This window comes from Anopheles maculipalpis, chromosome 2RL (assembly GCF_943734695.1).
Source record: "Anopheles maculipalpis chromosome 2RL, idAnoMacuDA_375_x, whole genome shotgun sequence".
Classification (NCBI taxonomy): domain Eukaryota; kingdom Metazoa; phylum Arthropoda; class Insecta; order Diptera; family Culicidae; genus Anopheles; species Anopheles maculipalpis.
In genome coordinates, this window is record NC_064871.1 from 75059931 (window position 1) to 75075370 (window position 15440).

The 15440-nt window shown below is 42.0% G+C and overlaps 2 protein-coding genes across 2 annotated transcripts in view; both read left to right on the plus strand.

Moving 5' to 3' along the window:
• LOC126556088 (solute carrier family 2, facilitated glucose transporter member 5-like) overlaps nucleotides 1-5502 on the plus strand; it is a 160171-nt gene extending 154669 nt beyond the window's left edge. Inside the window, exon 4 of the mRNA XM_050211287.1 lies at nucleotides 5492-5502. The gene's annotated coding sequence lies outside the window, so the exon portion shown is untranslated. The remainder of the gene's footprint in view (nucleotides 1-5491) is intronic.
• Nucleotides 1-15440, plus strand: part of LOC126556500 (uncharacterized) — a 518397-nt gene that overhangs the window by 354753 nt on the left and 148204 nt on the right. The gene's annotated exons all lie outside the window — the stretch shown is intronic.

Genomic DNA, 15440 nt, shown 5'->3' on the forward strand with positions numbered 1-15440 from the left:
AGGAGTGGAAACCGGCGTTTGCCGATTTTTTTTTTGGGAAGGAAAAATCAACACAAGATGTGTGCTTTCGATCGGTCGGAGACTTGGTGCACGATGCACAACCCCCGGCAGACATAAAACTCTGCCATAAAAGGGAAAGGAAGATGTTCTGTTGTGCCCAACTGCGGACAGGGCAATCAATTACAGCGTTTCGTGCGTCCGAGAACCATTCCTAAATGTGTAACATTTCACCGTCGCCCCGCCCTGTGCCCTTCCGCTTCCGTCCGCACAAGAGGTCCGCTTTATAACCTCAAACCGTCCTAACGGGCCCTTTCTGACTTGTGCTCTCTCCAGTCGTCTTCTTCGTGTCTTTTTCTGGAAGTGGTGTGTGCGGTCCCGGGCAAGCGACGAACGATCCTCTGTTTCCTGCACCCAAGCATCCCAGCACCGTTCCCATCCACTTTCCACCATTCTCATACGGCCCCGACTCTGGTGGATGGAAAGCCGACCCGCCGCTGTGCTGCCGCCAACAAGTCTGTCCGGTCTGGCGGTGCATACACACACACACATACTCCGCTTTGGCTTTGCCTTCGCTTTAATCGCCATCTTATGCTCTCGCCTGCTTCTTCGTCGTCCGGACGGTTTTCAACGGCGCAGACAGGAAGGCACCAGATCAACATTGGGCCTGCTCACTACCCTGAGCACCGCAATGGGTGAGAAGGGATGCAGGTGACAGAGCCGGTGCGGTAGAGGTAGGCGAACGGTGAGAATGACCTGCGATTGGAAACGGTGCTCGGTCGGCTCAAGTGTTTCTTCGTGTTTCAATGCACACTCGGCTATCTCGTATACCCCCGTTCAACCCACCCTTTCCTCTAAACGACTCGGCGTGATTTTTTTTTTTTTTTGCTTGTGTGATCGATCACGGCGAAGGTTAAATGCTACATTCATCAGAATGAAAAAAAAAAGAAAGGAAAAAAAATGAATCAAGTTGCTGTTGTTTGGACTCGACAGAAAACTGAAGAACTTTCTTCGGTAACTGGTCTGCCGATTTAAACGCCAATTTAGAAACATAACTCTGGCCTGAGGATCCCCGTTCGAGTGGTTCCGTAGCCACATCTCGGAGCTGTTCGAAGAATGTTCAAGTTATGATCGTGCAGCATAAGGCAGCGACGTGCACAAGCGTCAAAATGAAAAGAATGATTGATGTAGTGGCTTCAGACGTATTTATAACACGGAGACATACAATGTCGGAATGAGCTTGGGATACATTCGGTTGGTTGGTAAGCGTTTGAAATATGACGTACTCGGAATTAAATGATCTTCAACGATGATATTCATAACTCTTACTAAAGTGGGAATGCTTTCCGAGCTATCCATGCTCTAGAATGCTTGAGAAATCCGTCTTCAAGAAACGATTCTACTGATCGGTTGGATAGCTATCTTGAAGCAGCATTCATCCGAGAAACTTCGTCCAATTTCTACCGACTTGTTGAACAATTTTGATTTCACAAATTTCGACGAAAGAATCGTTCGATTCGTTCCTGTTCCTGTAGCTAATGCTGTTACACACTGCTTTCATGTCAAATTTACATAACATTTTTTTTATAGATTTTCAATATAAATCTGTAGTTAAATCCTTCAAAGTTCGAAGTCGTTTAATTTATTCAAAAAACTAGGAGCAACTTAAACACTTGAAGAACCATTCTACAAAAATATTGACACTCGATACCGATACTCTTTTTCTTATTCTTGGCCTGCTCAGGATTGAACACGTCGTGCAGACATCGCCAGGTCGCCAATCAGTCTCCAGAAAATTGGTCTAGGGCTGCTCGATCCTCGGCTGCATCCGATCCCGAGAGTCCTGGCGGCATTTATCTGACACCTTGGTTATGGCTAACTTCAAAATAAATGTACGCATTTTTTCAACTCTTTGTAAGCTTTACCGACCAGTTGATACACGGTTTTTGATACTAAATGATTGGATAAAAAAGAGGCAGATCTAGCCTCTGATCCTGAGAGAGGCGGATCCTGTCCCTGAAAGTTCTGATATTCAAGTTGTAGTCAAAGTGCGTTGCATACTCATTGAATCGACGCGGCGTTGTACTTATGGGTGCTTTTGAGCCGTAAAGCGTGTTGTGTCTTGTTTATTTATTTACAATTGATTATGACGGTCCAATGCCGTATTGTCAATGTTTGTATTGTTGTGTCTTGTGTCGTGAAGCATTCTATGTTGTTGAAAAACCCAAGCGAGGGATTGCGAAATTGATCTTGTGAAGATGTGATGGTGCATCAATTGTCCCTAACGTTAAGTCTGCCATAAATGTAACCGACGCGTTTTTCCGACACTTTTGCAATGTTTGCAATCCTAACAGCGTTTCGTTGTATTTTTGGATTTTGTGGAAAAGCTTTCTTTGTATTATTTCTATTCTGTTCACCCAAGTCTCGGCATAAGGGCACCAAACAACCAAATTGTAATCTAAAATTATTAAAAACTTTTTTCATCGTTAAATTTAGTCCTAATGCTCGGTTTCCGTGTTCGATGATTTGTGCTATGTGAGGCATAAATGTGAGTTTCAAGTCTAATAGTAACCTGGATCCCTGATGTGATCTGTTTTCGTCAACACTTGCTCATGATTTGCATAGTTGTATTTCATTTATCTAATAGAACGTGCAAAAGACACCACATAACACTTATCAACGCAAAGCTTTACAAAGTTCAATACAACAACTAGTTTTTAAAACGCTTTGCAGTCTCCATTTTTTTTTAACTGTGGCAATATTTTTACATCGTCTGTGTACATGATGAAGCGGTTGTCAGAGAGAACTTCACACACATCGTTTACACCGGAAAACAGGAACCACAGCAAAAGCAACGGTCCTAAGCTGATTCCCTGCAGTAGTATCCGAATTTCACTCGATGCGTCCGTTCAAACAGGTATGAACAGAGCCTCTACAGGGTTGAGTTTGAAAGGCCTAGTCTCTGGGCAATGTTCATCGTAACTGGAATATTTTTTATCATTTGGACGCATAACTAGGAAACCCTTGACATCTTCGTAGATATTTTCTGCGCTAGGAAGATCAGAAAAAGTTTTCTTTAATCAAAAATAAGACTTCTGATGTAATCTTCAGAGCCACTAAAATCAGAGCTTCATTACATTTCCTTTTCCTCCTCTTGGACAATTTACACATTTTTATGAAGATAAAACCTAATGTGACCTGTTTGCAACTCAACTGCAACTGCAAACAACATTCCGTTGTTATAAACTGGTACGGACGTGTTCACTCATATTGATCTGATTCGATTGACAGGCCTTGTCTGTTTAGATGATTAGTCCCATCAGCGAGGGAATGCAATGCATTGATTGACCTCCAACAACTTGTCTGCTAAATAATTGAAGTTGACGTCAGGAATGAACACAACTATTGTCTCGTGTTTCAATCCCTACCAGTGCGAAGTCAGAGCACAAGCGTAGTTATCAATTTCACCGACAGAAGACACATAAAATGCAACTTAAAATAAAAAATTCTTTATATAGCTCCAAAAGCTGTGGCCGGGTGTCTGGCTTCTTCTGGCACCTTGTAGCAGAAGATGAAGATGATGTCTACTTTATCATAAGTCAATACAACAAAAAGCCCCCTTTTTGCTCGAACTAACAAGCCAGTAGCGAAGCCTATGTTTTCTAAGCAAATCACGGCGACGAGACAAGAAAGACGCTTCAGCAAACAGAAATCCCAAAATCAAACATTTGAACCACGGCTTCCAGACACACGCTCTTGCCAAGACTCTGGTGGCGGGATTTATTTACGAGCTGCAAAACGATGCAACTCATACCTCAGGCGTTAAGCATTCCGTTCGCTCCCGACCTGCCATTGTGCAACGCGGGGCAACATTCTCGTTCGCTTCTTTAAGGCGAAACGGAAAAAAAGCATGTTTTATGCTGCTGGCGAACGTTCTTTTCCCTTTCCTTGCATCCCTCACCCCTGGTGTCGGTTGGTCCAGCCACTTATTTTATGCATTTGGGCTTTTATGGAATAAAGGAACGCATCCGCAGCACATTTTCTTGCGACCCGGCCTGTTTCGTATGCCATTGCATCCCCAGCAAAACCCTTATTTGCTCACTTGGGTGAAGATCTTGCTGCAGCGATCGCTCTTGCTGCAACTTCCCGAAGCCAGCAACATGCGGATGGCTTCCAGGGAAGCCTTCTACGAGAGAAGGCGACACCGCGTCCTCCACGTTCGTTCTTTGCTCTGCGGTGCGGTGTTGATAACGATATTCTTATGTACACACACACACACACAGCGAGCTGCCGTTGCAACCGGAGATGGTCCCGACGCCCGACCAAATGCATCCATATCGCGGTTCCTGATGCACATGCACTTACGCAAACACAAGCACACACACAGACATGCTCGTCGTTCCCTCGGGGGTGCATCAAATGGACATCGGGAGTGTGAGCACGGCTGGTGTGTGTGTGTGTTTTTTTTTTTCATTTCCAAACAACAAACCTACCTCGACCCCTGTTCCCTTTGTCGTCGGTGATGCGATCGGTCGGTGGTGCTACGGCTTCTGAAATCCATTGCCTGCACTCCTTCCCACCCTTGCCCTTCCTTCGTCTGTGCGTGGGATCGATCGAGGGGTGGCGAGTGTGTACAGCAACAAAATTGTATGAACAACGACCGCGCTGGCAGACAGTATGACGCCAAGCAGTCTCGGCAAGTCGCGCGGTGGTGTTTGCGTTTCGATCTTTAGCCGCCTCTCGATTCGAACGTTTCGCTCGCCCCCTCCCACCTCTGTAATTTACCCTCACCACCCCCTCAAACCGTTAAACGCTTTGTGTAGCGTGGTCGATCTCGACTCTAACTCCGTCCGTCCCTCCCATATACATACACACACACAACGGACACGACCTCATCCGGTTGTGTTTAGTGTTTTCCGTGTCAGCAGCGTTACCTTCTGGTCGCCGGCTCGTGCTCGTGGGGATTGGTGCGGCGAAGGCAGTCGCTATTACGCCCAAGCGGATATAAGGTTGATGGATAAGTTTATAGAACACTCAGAACTACTTGGCTAGCCGCAATTATTTCTTTTTATTAATAAATTTTTATACAAAATGTAACAGCAGTTGGAAATGTTTGGCTATGAAAGTTTGTTCATTTTATTTGAAAATTTATGTGTTCCACTTCATGATATTCCAGTGGCATCATTCCAGACTTTCATGACAGATCGTCAAGCCAAGTAGAAGAATTGGATTTTTATGTATTCATTTATTTATTTATAATTGATTATGACGGTCCAGTGCCATATTGTCAACACCGCTTGTGTTGAATTAAGTTTATAATCATGTTGCTAAGGCATTTCCTCCTTATTCTTTGCCATTTTATTTATATTTTATTATTTTTTTTCAATTAAATAGGTTTATTACGTAACATGATTGAAATTACAACATTATTAAACAAATCCATAATCAGTTTAAAAAATTCATGATCATATAACAAGATTGCAAACTTAAGAAGTAGCAGTTGTGCTACGATTTGATAATAAAATGCTATATTGAGAATAACATTCGACACTGTGTGGCCTGATCAATATTCAAAACTAAAAAATAAATTGTCACATATTATTCTTCTTCTTGGCTTAATGATCTTTGAAAGACCACGCCGGCCATCGAATGACTTACTAAACTTGCTCGCCACGTAGTTGGAGTTGGACTAAACGCCACGTAGTTGGATAGTCAGTCCTCACTACAGGGAGATAATTAGCAAATAAATTAGAACAGAAGAACAGGGAAATAGAATACAATGCAAAATAGAAGCACAGATAAAATTGAAACATAAAACTAGTTGAAAATTCAACAGGATTTTATGATTTTTGAAGAGGACAATACAGAAAAGAGTATTTAAAAGAATATAGAACAGTTTGCAAAATAAAATTAAATACAAAATAGATTGCAACTAGAATATAAAATAGAATGAATAATGGGAAAATGGAAGAAAACATGGAATAGAATATTGAATAGAATAAAGAATAGAATATAGAATAGAATAACCAAAGTAAACATGAAAAATAAAGAATTGAATCAACAGTGGAAAGTCTCAAATGTAATTATTAAAATGAATTAAAACATGATTCGAATATTTGATTACAGTTTTAAAGCATACAAATGTTTGTTATTTTTATTGCTTTTTTTTTAATGATTTAACATCAATTTCATCACCTAACATCAACGGAAACTTGTCATTTCATCCTACGCCGATACCAACTGCAGCATAGTAGTAGCTGGTGGCGTTGTTTGTCATTTGTGGTTACCCGATGTGGGGCCGTTGCTGGTGGTGATTGGTAATGCTGCTGTTATTGCTATTGCATGGAATTTACGTGATCAGTGCTGCGGCAACAGCGCCAGCAAAGCAAAGTGTGCGTACAAACAAAACAAAAAATGAGGAAAAAAAAAACAACATATACAGCACAACCACCTCCAGGGCTCAACAAAGATCTCCCGTTGGGCGGAGGGTTTGGAAACACTTCCCTAGAAATGACCGTGGGATGCACAACCCCACAACCAAGGGCAGGGGCGAGCATGGGAGAAGGGTGCATACGTGAGCGGGGTGGAATGGGCGCGAACACGTGCACCGGGCCAGTAGGACCGATGAAATCATCGTTGCCGCCTTGCCAGCCATGATCGATAGAGCCAACATGGGTTTGCATACAAACACACACACACACGCACGAATCCCGCGGAGTTCGATAAATCGAAACGAATCGAACACAAAACAAAATGTGGGACGTAAAGTAAACTCCACTTCGCATCCCCACCCTCTCCCCCACCAGGCATTAACACTCACTCACACGCGGACATTCGTTCCAACCTTTGACATCGTTTAAGGAGTCCTTACCTGTGCCCCATTGCTCTGGCAATGTCTCTTGTTCACAGAGCTGTTTTCTAGTCTCTGTATATGCTGTTGTCTTTTCTGTTTCTGTCCCTGTTCCAACATAAATCATGTAGCATAATGTGTTTTCATACCTTCAATAATAATCTTTTTTTTCTTGCCACATATTATTGCTTTAATAAATTGCAAATATAACGATGAGTATGAAAATCATGAAATTTTATAATAGTTTATCTAGAAAGTTCCAAATGGGGTATGTTTAACATTTTGATTATGAAAGTCATCCCATGTGCGTTTCCCGTTTCATTAAAATGAACAGTAGTTATTGCACATAGTTGAACCATTATTATCATTATTATTTCCTTAAAGATCTTAAGTTTTAAAATGTATCTAACATTAAAAATAAATTTGTACTTAAATCTCATCAAAGTATTGTGGTATGCTTTGTGGAGAATTGTAGTGAACTGCAATTTAAAAATATTCTTCTTCTTCGCTTAACGACCTTTTAATCACGGCGGCCAACTTACTAGACTTGCTGATCTGACGTAGTTGAATAGTCAGTCATCTCTACGGGGTAAGGGGATTTGAACCCCGGTAAAGACTGTAAAGACTGGCACGGCTTTCGCCTTCACCATCGCATTTAGGAGGATACAGCACGCGATAAGTCGTTGACTAGCAGACAACGCAGATCGATGAAGGAACAATGGTCAAACAAAAGGAAAACTATCATAAGCACCAGGTCTCAAGCCAGGTTCTCAAGCACAACCGGGATGTGATGTCCTCTCGTGGAACTATGCAGACCCTTGCTAAAAATTTGGACTTAATAATTGGATGACAGAACAACTAGCAGCCAAACGTCCGAGCACATCCGGGATAAGGGGCCTCGGATGGAGATTCATGGTTTGGAGAAGGAAATGCCTTCAAATAAATGTAAATTTTATTTATTTATTATTGAGTATGACGGCCCGTCGATGTATTGTACAAATGTAAATTCTAGTTAGTTAGTTAATTATACCTAAGCAATACGAGGGCGTCCTAGAAGAAATGGAAAAAATAGACGAAAATGTTAAAAAGAATTGATTTGAAAGTCACTAACTTTAGTAAATGTAGTAAACAATCACAAAAATTATTAAAGAATTGTTAAAGCAATAACAATTCATCCGCTAATCCTCAGAATGCTTCTCAGGAACCCGACAAGAAGAATTGTTTTAGAATATTTTGGATAGAATTTGGATCTTTTAAATGGTTGTCACTTTGACTAGTTGCGTATAATATAAACCAAAGACTACGAACCTAAATGAATATCATCTGCGATTTAACAATTTAACAATTTAAATAATTTTTTTTTGACAACAAAAACAACAACAAACAACCAACAATTTAAAAAAAAATTATAACCGCTTTAAAATAATATAAAAAATTGGCAGCATTTTAAACTTTAATTACAATTGGTTTGCTATTGTTTGTGTTGAATAATAATTTTGTATTGTTGTGACATACATTTTAACTGCAACGATTCCTTTAATTTTTTCAATAACATTCGTTCGATGTTGGTTAATTTGTCCGATTGCCCAAGCTCTAGAACTTCTTCTTGGCTTAACGGCCTCTAAGGTCATGCCGATATCACGTACTTGGTAAGTCAGTCCTCACTACGGGGAGATGGTCCGGATGGGATTTGAACCCCGGTCCTGCCATATGAAGACCGGCGCCGTTGTCGACTGTACCACCGGGCCGCCCCTATCGCTAGAACTACGGTTTACAAATAAAACATCGATTCGTTGAATATCGACCTTCTAGCTTCATGTTTAAAGTTTTATAAAATTATGTAATCCTAATTTATTGTCCACGTGGCGTTTGCAAGGTAACAGTGGTGCTGGTCTTCAAACGGCAGGACTGGGGTTCAAATCGCATCAGGACCGTCCCCCCGTAGTGAGAACTGACTATCCAACTACGTGGCAACAGCAGGCCTGGTATGCCATTAGATGGACGGCGTGTCCTAGAAGGCCGTTAAGTCAAGAAGAAGAAAATTGTATTAACAATCACCGTATACACCTTGTAAATTTTGAACGTATCTAGGCCGCAAGGTCTGTTCCTTCTTACTGCTTACTGCTGAAGTACTTACTGCTCTTATTTATCCAGCCATTTGAAGACATGGCATCTTATCTGGTAGTATCCCAATTTGCCTAATATCTTAAGTTCTGAATACAAGACCAAGTGATCCGTGGAAAATGGGAACTCTAAATGGGTCAATATCGTGTATTATTTAACATACTATTTGACCAAGCCATGCTATTAGAGACGAAATCGTGATTGTAACGCAGTTCTCATTTAAATTGATTACGAATTACGAAAGAACCATTCGCTGTGTTCGTTATTATGCAGTCGCATGTCCTTGCCCAACCACACGTATCAAACATCCACACGTCAAAACATTGTTTATTGAAAAAGACTTTGAAATGGAAGCAAAGTTTTACCATCCGAACTACGATTCCCATTATCGCTCGCACTGTTTGTGCTACTGTCGTTCTATAACGATGATCACGTTTCTTGCCGGGTCCGCTGGCACACAAACGCACCCGTCGAACGAATGTCGCCTAGTTGGCTGGCAGTGCGTGCAGCTTGAGTGATACGATTAGCCTCAAGCCGCCGCTTAAGCCGTTGTCGCCGCCCGTCGGTAATCAAATCCACACAAAAGCCGCACCGCGCGGTTAATCGCCCTTTACACGCCCGACACTAAAAGCGATCGCTCGCTTATCAGCCGCAGAGCATCAGCCTAACTAACAACAACTTCCATCCGAACCTCCCCCCGTGTAGCCGGTTTCGCCCTTTCGGTTACTCAGCTGCTAAGAGAAGGGCTGACGTTTCTCTAGGTCGCCCTGTTTGACTGATAAGGTTGCTCACGTTCCGCGCTCGTCAAAGCTCTAGCACACGTTTGACGTTTGGTCGAAGGGGCCTCGCCACTCGTTCCACTATTGAGCAGCACCGCATTCAATCGAGATATCGACACACTCGCACGGAACATCTCAAACACCGTCGGGAGATTTCTTAGAAACGAGAAGGGGAATTGAAAGGGCTGGCAAAGATCACAACGCCACCGGGAACCGCAGAAACCCAAACAAAACATAACGCCTAAGCGCCGCCTTTGATGGTCTCTCTCGCTCGCGGATGGACTCCCCGACGAGGATGCCGCCGATGACGGGGACCGTTTGTGCGAATGGTAAACTGTCAAAGCAACCCCCGAACCCTACCACCACCCCATCCACGTTAGTGGGGACGCTCGAAAGGGGTCACAGGCGATGCGGCTTTGAAGGTTATTGGTTTTTGTGGTTTACGGCTGGCGTTTACGGATTCGCTCGAGCATGATGAGGAATGCTTTATGAGGTTGTGGACTGCACCGCACCGGACTCTCAGCATCCATCGGGCTGCATAAGATGCTCGATGCTTCGGACGAGAATGACGACATCACGTGTCACGTATCCAAGGACTGTGCGGTGTCTCTGGCGAGTCTTTTTATTTGCGTTTTACTTTTCTTTGCCGGGCAAATAGCATAAAAATACCAATCGCGGATGGTGATGTGCCGAGCCGATGGGGCTGGATAGAGTTCTCGTTCTGATTGATTGGGTCGCGCTGATGTGTGTTGCATTTTAATTGCCCCTGCTGACCTTTGTGCTGGCAGAGATAGAGCTTTCGATGCGGCATAATGGATATCGATCATGGATATTTAATAGAGTGGTAGCTGGGGAATATTTAAAAAAAATAATCAATCATAGGCTAAGCCTCCTCAATGATTGAGAGTGACAGATGCTGATTTTACATGATTGCAATAATAAATTGAAGCGATCATGAATTATGTCATTTGGGTTGATGCTACAAAAATAAAAACCATTAAAATGTACACATAAATGGTACGGTTCGATAGTCGAGACGGTAATGGCGCCTGCTAACGCAAGCTAACGTGATATTTAAGTAGAAGATGCCCGAAATGGCAGGCCAAGTCCTTTCGAGGTTGGAGTGCCAAAGATGAAGAATATCTCTTGTGTGTCAACTCAATACATATTTTATCCAACTTGGAATGTCTGAATTAACAATGAAAATATTTCTCTAGTTTGGAAGATTTAATCATTTTGTTGTGAGTTTTAATGAGTTTTCCAATAAACTATTAGGTCTCTGCATTTTCTTTTATTTTTATAGCGCTCAATTATTTTTCAATTTCTAAATAAATTGAGTGTTTTTGTCACTTACATGTGTATTGATTACATGATTTGGTTTTGTGTTGGAAGTTTTTCTCCAATACTGATTACTCATCCCTAAAAGGCGTTCCACACGAAGCGGTACTGTCAATTCCTCATCATTTGGATAGTCAGCTATCTACCATTGTAATCTTTAGCGCAAATTTACTTACTTTAAATGTACAATTTCAGTATCAAAATATTATAGATATTCTTAAGTTCATTACTCATGATGCAAGGCAGTCAATACTGTATGAAATATGCAAATATTCATTCAATATGCCAGCTCTAAGAAGATGATAAGGTGTTGATAAAGAAGATGATAAAGAGAGAAGATGATTATCTTCTCTCTTTAGATTGTATTACTTGGACAGTTTACAACTATTTTATTGCGTGGGAATTTTGTAATTTGAGAGTAAATAAGTTACAGTTTATATGCAATAGAAGAAAAACTTGTTGGATTTCCAAATAAGAACAACTTTGATTAATATACTCTCTAATCAGAGGTGGATTAAGCATACGAATTTTCAGCACGGGATTGAAATTGGGGCAGGGTGGAGGACCCTGTAATTCTACATCCTTATGCTGAGGGTTTTGGAGGAGATCTCTCACTACGAGCACAGGCCTCTAGAGGCAAGACAAACCAGTATTTATAACAACTAATTCATTTTCGGCCTCAGCTCAGGGCTCCTATCGAGCCGAGGGCCCCACACGGTTCAGTCTGCTTGTAGGAAGGACCTCCTACAGGAATAGGAACAGTGAGTGTATGACTCATCGTTATAAGTAAATTAGATAAGTCATGATTTCATTAAAAATCAATTTTTCCGTGGTATCATGCTCGATCTGCTCTTTTGATCTGCTAATGCTTTTGAAATTGGAATAGTACACACGTTTTCCACAGGATTCAGATCCGGAATACGCTGGCAACTCGGGAATTTCCATATGTTTTGTAAGAAAACCAGGCTTTCGTTAGGTTAGAATTATGAATTGCAGCATTGTCTTGCTTCCAACATATTAGTGTAATCCTGAAATGCACACCAATGGATGCTTTTTTCTGATAAAAAAAGCTTCCCAAATCACCAAGGAACCCACCACAGAAGTTCCGGTTCTATAAATATCTAGTTCCTTTTGAAGATCATGTCAGTGGTATTGCCAACCATCTGGATTACCAAAATTTGACTTCTTTTCGTTCATAAAAGCTATATTTTTTTCTGTTCGGCGGAATTGGATCTTCTGCCACATTTTCAAGTTGGGCATGCAGAGTCGTTTGGCATCTGTTTTCTTTACTGGATATATTAGCATTATCCACCATCACCCCCATAGATTTGGCCACCAAATATTGGTAAATAACTGCGTAGTTCTAAACTTATTTTGCCCAGTGTAAGTACGCATTGGTGACTCTGATAAGAAATCCAGACTAGGGTAGTAATACAGTAGAAGATCGTTGACTACAGCAAGTCACGCTACTTAAACAACTTTTGATCATCGACAGCAACATTTACATAAAGGAAGATCCGGGCTGGATACAAATAGTCCAGAAGTTGAAGTATTTTTCAATATTTTTCTACTCAAAAACGACTCTAAATCTCTTTTGTTCTGATTTTCTCAAAAAAAATATTTGTATTCGGTACTCACTACAGTAAAGTTGCCAATACGTCAAATGCTATGAACATATCAGATGTGAATAAGATGTGAATCACTTATACAGCTTTTTTATGAGTTAAGTGCGGTACAATTTTAGAGCGAAGCCCTGGTGGAATCACATTATTTGAACGAGACCGTTTGATCCAAATTGTTAAGATATTTATGAGCAAGATTAAGGTAGATTTAACAAAATTTAGACTTCTTCTGAACGGCATATAGATTTTCTAAAATTCCTTGTATTTGGTGTCCGAAATTCATATCTCTGTTCACCACCACCATTTGTCATGCAACTGTCAATGTTTATGGATTCAATCTTATTTTTTTTTTCTTTTTTTAAGAACGGCCTGGATGTATTGCTTGACTTATAAATACCACGTAGTGAAGTTAGTCGGTCCTCACTACGGGGGGACGGTCCGGATGGGTTTTGATCCCCGGTCCTGCCGTTTGAAGACCGGCGTCGCTGTCGACTACAACACCGGGCCGCCCCATTCAATCTTCTATATATTTAAAAATTTTACGGTTTAAAATCACATTTGTTAACCATTGAAACGTGCAAACTCTTAAAAACAATCTTCTTTTCAAGAACGCTTCTGAGCAAAACACACAAAACGTTCTAACATTCTAACTGAGCCGATGCACCTAGCAAAACTACACATCGCCACATTATTCCAGACACATCTTTACCGCATCTGCGCACCTGCCGGAATTGTTTCCGACCACCAAAAACCCTCCCCTGAAAATCCCAAAACCGAGGCAGATGCGAAACGGTCCAATTATTGTATGCACAACCACCATTCCGAGCGCCCCCTCGACGGCAACTTCCGTTCAGCGTGTGCTCGATAATTGGCTCCCGTTGGTGCGGGAGCGCTGCGTACACCTCCGACCGGGGCCAAGTTTGCTCAATTGAGGCAGTTGTACGTCTAATCGATTTGCATCGAACCCATGCTCAGTTTGGGGTTTGGGGCTGGTGACTATCGGCCGGATCTGCCAAACCTGGAAGCCTGCCATGGTTAAACATTTATTTACATTTCATGCTTTTTTTACGGTAAAAGAGGATGGCTCGGGGAGGGGTGGTGAAAGGGGAGAATCAAGAGAGGGAAGAGGCTAACGCCGGATGGTGAATGCAAAATAAGACTTGACATGATTATTTGGACTTGTTTGGTCAAGTGGCATTAGCCATTGGCGGCCAGGAGGCCACATGAGGCAGTTTATTTAAATAAAATATTATGCATTAAAACGAGAGAAGAATATTTTTAATATTTTTTTCAAAAACTAAAACTATCCTACTTGCATTCATCGTTTAACCAATATGTTCCTCTATTAAACAAACAACTACATCTATGCAAAGCACCCTCCAAAGGGGCTACGCCCTTAAGTTTAGCCTTTCGATACGATGATTAATTCCATCGATCGTGGGAAAAAGCACGGCCGCAACCTGTTTTCAACCCTCACCTTTCCTTCACACACACACCCTTTCCTTTCTGACCTACCCTATCGGGGGCAGCCTTTTCACCCCGAAAAAATGGCGCTTCGGGTTGGACAATTCCGCCCCGGCTGGTATGTCCCTGTTGTGTTAAGACCCACACGATGGCATCCAAATCCGTTGGGGCAATAAATTTAACTGTCCACGTTCGGCTCGATGCAGGAGCGATGCTGAGAGTCCAAGGAGAGAGGGTGGTAGAGGATACAGCCACGAAACAACCAACAACGATTTTTCTGTATTTTCTACGATGACCACACAACAGGTCTTTCATCTCAAGGAGGCGACTTTTGTGAGAGTAGGTGACACACACACACAAGGAACAGAAGGGAGAAAAAAAGCTACGAAACGAGGAGAGAAACATTAGCCAAACAACGGCTTAAATAGCACCTGAACTCTGCAGCAGTCGAATGTCGTCGGATGCAAAAAAAAGAAACCCCCAACCGGGCCACTAACAAAAGCAAACCATTTTCAAGCGAGCGACCCACCACCACCGCCATCAAACGCACTCCATTCACAAACATACGCTCAGTCGCCACCCCCCCACAGCATCCACGATCGTGCGCGCGCGAATGCTCCTTTTAGTGATGAATGAAATATGATACCTTCCTGATACTGTTGTGCCTTCCTACCGTGTGTTTGTTTGTTTGTTTGGTTGTGTTGTTTTTTTTCTGTATTCGAACATTATTTTAGCTTTTTAATCCAACGCATCTTCCAGAGACCGGGAGAGAGACGAGGAGGAGGCTCGTCTTATCTGCGTATCTTCCACGCGAGCCGATCGCAATTTGACTAAGTCCGAAATCAATCAAACCGCACGCCCTTCCCGTTCATCTTGTCATGCGAGCAACGCCACAAATCCCATTGAAGATGGGCTGTGTTTTGTTTTTCACAAACACACACACGCATGCAAGCATGCGCTTCAATGACAATGATCCTCTTTGACATTCACGATTTTAAATTTATGTCCCAAATGAATGAAACGCTACACGCCATCAGACGCCATCGGTTTAACCGACGCTACAGGTGTTTTTTTCTTAGCAGATTGAGCCTTTTTTTTTCTTTGTTGACGTGCTTTCTACACGAATGCGCCATTGTTGAATGTGGTACTATTATGGCGGTGTTGGATTAAATTTCTCTTCAATATTGTTTTGCGTTTCTTCGTCCTAATACGCTTGCATGGAACCATTTTTTTAAGCTAATATGATGTACAATTAAAGCCTTTTTT